Genomic DNA, 4,597 nt, shown 5'->3' with positions numbered 1-4,597 from the left:
AGGAATATGTGATATTATGATGATGCCCGGTTCGAGTCCGGAGGAATGTGTGATATTATGATGATGCTCAATGAATTATAGAACTAATGATTACATACCTATGCTATGACAATGTTGCTTTCTTTATGTTGAATTATGGTATGGGTACTTGGAAGTGGATTTCGGTAATGAGTCATGGCGGGGTTGTGCTACCCGCAGTTTTTGGTAAATTGATGGAGTAGTTGTGCTTTATGGTATTATTGGTTGTATTCTTTTGTGTACTCTCCGGTGGTATGGGACGCCGTGATGAGTTTTTTGTTTTGCTCTCTTTCGTGTACTTCCCGGCAGTATGGGACGTCGTGGTAAGTTCTTGTATGTATGTTCTAAAGATTGTTGATGATGATTATGGCAAGTAGATGTTTTGCTATTGTGTATATGGTTGTACGCTTTCGAAATAATACTCAGTTGTTATGGTGATTATGGAGTATATTGAAATAGTATGTCATGTTATTGCTTTAGTAGTATAGATGTTGTTACAGTGGTACCAAAGTAGATTCAGGTACGATCCTATACCTTGACTTTAAGATCATTGTCTTTCTTTATATCGTCTTTACATTATATTTGAGCTCAGTCGGCCGATGATGCGTACTGAGTGTTTTGGTACTCATACTACACTTCTGTACCTTTTTGGTGCAGACCCAGGTTCTAGTTGCCGCCGTTGAGCTAGTTCGTACGAGTTGACTATTCGGAGACAGGGTGAGCTCTTGGAGATCGAGTTACCCTCTATCCCTTCTATCCTTATTTGTCTTTTGCTTTCGAGACAAATGTATGAGATTGTTTAAGGCATTTTAGATTCTGAGATTGTAAATTCCTCTTGTCAAGTTTAGAAGCTCTTGTATTAATACTATCAGGTTGTGGGATTTGTGTTTGAATATCGTTTGTCCTTAGTTGTGAAATGTTGTTATATGTTGTGTTCACATATAGGGTCCAAGTTAGACGTTCTTACCTAGGTAACCCATTGCAATAGCTCCGGGATGTGGTAGGTGCCATCATGACTTGAAAATCGGGTCGTGACAGTCTCATGTTAGTTCAGGCCTTTTTGTTGGTTATATAGTTGACCTTTTTGACTACCGATGTAGCGTTGAACCTTTCCACCTCACCATTATTTAGCCTTAAGTTTGACCTTATACACCCATATGCAGCCTATGGCAGTCTGCCTTGGCTGTAAAGGAACCAACTCCCATGTATGATTTATTGTGAAGAGCTTAAAGTTCAGAATTCATGACTGAACAGCTGTATGGTAAGAGGTAGGTTCTGAAATGGAAGAAAGAACACCCAAATAGGCCTGATCAGAGGGATGAAGACCAGTATAAGATAGATAATTGGCAATGGGATACAATATTGAAGTTGTGGACTGCTTAGTCATATAATCTGAGTGCCGAAGGGGTCCCTGAGTGAGTCTCTAGGACCTTCTTAGGGGTATAAGTTGAGAGGTGGATGATCAGCAGAAACAACCGAGGTAGGATCAATCACTGTGGGAGAAGGAATTGGTGCTACAACATCAACAACAATAGGAGCAACATCAGATAGTGGTGTTGGGTTATGGGGTTGGTCACTGCAGTTTTTACGCTTCTCTTTTTTTTCTTTTATATATTCTCTTCCTTCAAGGATGATATGAGCAAAAGATGATGAATTTGATTTGAGTAGGATTGGCCTGTTATAGAAAGATCATACAGATCTGCGCCCTCTACATACAATAATCAATCAATCCTGTACAGACTTACTGGACGATGTAAGGATATCTGATGAAAGATTCAGCCTTATCAGAAAAAATAAAAATAATGGTGAGTGATGTCCTGATTCAGTGGATAATCCACTTAGGAAGGAAATTAGCTTTGGAGATGGTCTCCATTTTCCAAAAGTGCATGTTAGAGTGCAGATAGTTTAATCTTCAAAAGATTTTTCTTCAAATGTCTATCTACTAAAGAAAAAGGAATTGGTAAGTACATTATGCTTTTCACCTGTCAAAAGGAAAAGAAGTGAACTATATGCCCTTTTGATGTGGTTTCAGCATTGATTCATTTTAGCATAATTGAATTGCATTTAAGGACACAATTCAAATTCAATTTAGAATTACCTCTGGAACCCATGAAGCGCACTGCATTTACATATGCAACTGGAAGTGACACACGTTCACTTGAGATGCCTTGGATGTACGGCAACTGCTATCGGAATCACCTTTTGCTTTTTCAAATGTCTATCAACTTTGTGTCTTTATGCTGGTAGAATTGGTAATTATTTCAAAGGGTAGCTCTGTATTATGTGATTATTCACTTGTGGTGAATTGTCATTTGCTGCCTCAAATCTTCAGAAATAGAATGGGTTCACTTTATAATCTCACATATGGAGCTTTTTCAGGCTTGGGCTGAAAGAATAAGGAAATGTGCGTCTGAGACTTCTGCTAGAGTTGAGTCGGATACTATCTACGAACTAGAGAAGGAGGTGATTTGCTTATCTTTGGTTTCACTGATGCTGGCTTTCTTTTTGGGATTATTTGTTTTGTGCTTATTCTATTACTTTTTTTTGTTTCTAGAATTAGCCTTCAAGTGAAACTTCCTTAAGGTGAAATGCTCCTGGATTTAATTAGACAAGTTGAATGTTGTCAATCTCAGTGCTGTGAGATGTTGAAAGGTTCTCTCAGTATCAAGGTAGTTTCTACCTTGGCATTGGAGAGACCTAAATTTTCTTCATATCTCATACTATAGGTAAAATATCTTATGCTTCTTCAGTTTCGTGAATCCATGTAAGTATCAAGTTAGTTCTCTTGAGAAATAACCGAGATGCTGTTTAGCTCTATGTTACTCTCTACATACTTCCCACAATTTTCACTATTATTTGAACTTATAGTTGTTACTTTTATTAATTATAGATATGATTATAATAGCAGTTGAGTTATTTTCCTAAAGGTCGTAGGATCTTTTCCCACGAAATACTTAACAGCTTTCATAGCTCAGTTGGTTAGAGCACCTGTTTAGTAAGCGGGAGGTCTTGAGTTCGACTCTCAATGAAAGCATTTGTCAGACCCCACTTTGTGGGAATATACTGGGTATCTTGTTGTAGTATATGATCATAATTAGCTATTATCGTATTTAGTCTCTTGCTTTATGCTTCTAGTGAAAGGTTGTTACGAACCCAGTGGACGTATTTTCCCATGTAAAGCATGTGAGATGCAAAGAATAGCAGAGTTTGGGGCAAAGAAAGGCATGCATATTGTTGAGTAAAGAGTCTGATACCTCATCTCCATTCTCTTGGGTGTACTCATTCTTGCTGTCCCTAATTACTTGTTATTCTGTATTTTCCATTGTACATTGTAATTAAGTAGAGTGAGTGTTTCTATTACTGGATATTTTCAAGCGGTTAAGTCATCTTAATTGATTAACCCTGCATTACCGCTTCCTTGGTCTAGTATCACATCGTTTGTTTTTCCTCATCTCCTTTTAGCTAATATAACACCAGCCCTTTCCTAACAATCATGTAAAAATTAGAGCTTGAAATGACCAAATAATCAGAGAGTTTATAACATACTGATATTAAAAATGATGATGCTAAAGTAATGATAAAAATAAAAGCTAGAAAGAAAGTCGAGGAATGCATGTACTTCCTTGTACATGTGAAAATATTTAAAAGGGAGGATGACCCAATCAAGTCTTGTTGCGTAAAACTAACTTGGTGATCTTTTTTCTTGTCAGTCGATTGGTTATATTTCGTGACCTTGTGTCTGCGCCTAAGCATGTCTACTGAAATCTCTCTTCAAGTGGCTTAGTTGTTGATTGGCTTCATCATAAAGATATACTTGAATTTCATTTCTACGTACGGATGATATTGTAGACTATTTCATTGTACTTTTGATTTTTTAATGGTCTTGAAGCTTTTATTTTGTTTATAAGTCAACGTGTCGTGATGAGTGTATAGTTGGAGTCTTGGAGACATACTGAAGTAGATCTTTTTGTTTTACTTTTTTGTATTCTAGAGATAGATGGTTTCATTGACAGAGGGCAAATTCCTGAACTCTGGTGGTTGAATGGGGGATTTTAATTTTGCTAAACTTTGATTAAATTCACCACGGTTGCTACAAAAAGATCGCAAGAATCTCTTTCTATATCTGTCTGTCTTTGGTTGATTTGGGATAATCTGGCTTTTGTAAATGGGTTAAGCTAAGAATTCTTTGCTTTCTTGTCTTAATTGCGGTAGAAGACTCATGGTGCATTAGCAGTAGGCTGTTCTGGCTTTGAAGAGTGACAAATACACTATCTGGTATAAAACTGTTCTCAAAACCCTTAAAAAGTGTAAATGGGCTTAGTGAACTTATCACTCCGATTCTGCTTATTAGATGAGCATACAGTGGAGGTGAATCTGTTAGGTGAAGGCTCTCTCCCCCCTCTCTCTCTCTCCCAATGGCTCTCTCCCCCCTCTCTCTCTCTCCCTACCCTCTCTCCACCCCCAGCTTACCGGCCTCCGGTCCCCGACGCCGTCGCTGACCTTCGGCGCCGACCCGAGCCGGCGACCTCCGGTCGCCGGCTCTCCCTCTCTCTCTCTCTCCCTACCCCCTCTCCATCCC

The 4,597-nt window shown here is 38.5% G+C and overlaps 1 long non-coding RNA gene and 1 other non-coding gene across 2 annotated transcripts; both read left to right on the top strand.

Annotated features, from left to right (window-relative positions):
* The first annotated feature begins 22 nt into the window (after positions 1–22).
* On the top strand, positions 23–4,529 carry LOC124892743. Its single transcript, XR_007050399.1, has 3 exons — positions 23–735; positions 2,398–2,481; positions 2,573–4,529. It is a non-coding gene; the product is annotated as an uncharacterized LOC124892743 (long non-coding RNA).
* On the top strand, positions 2,979–3,052 carry TRNAT-AGU. The gene has a single exon. It is a non-coding gene; the product is annotated as a tRNA-Thr (tRNA).
* Positions 4,530–4,597: the final 68 nt, after the last annotated feature.

Source organism: Capsicum annuum, unplaced genomic scaffold (genome assembly GCF_002878395.1).
Source record: "Capsicum annuum cultivar UCD-10X-F1 unplaced genomic scaffold, UCD10Xv1.1 ctg50254, whole genome shotgun sequence".
NCBI lineage: Eukaryota > Viridiplantae > Streptophyta > Magnoliopsida > Solanales > Solanaceae > Capsicum > Capsicum annuum.
The sequence above is the reverse complement of the archived record's forward strand: the minus strand, read 5'-3'. Positions and strand labels throughout refer to the sequence as shown.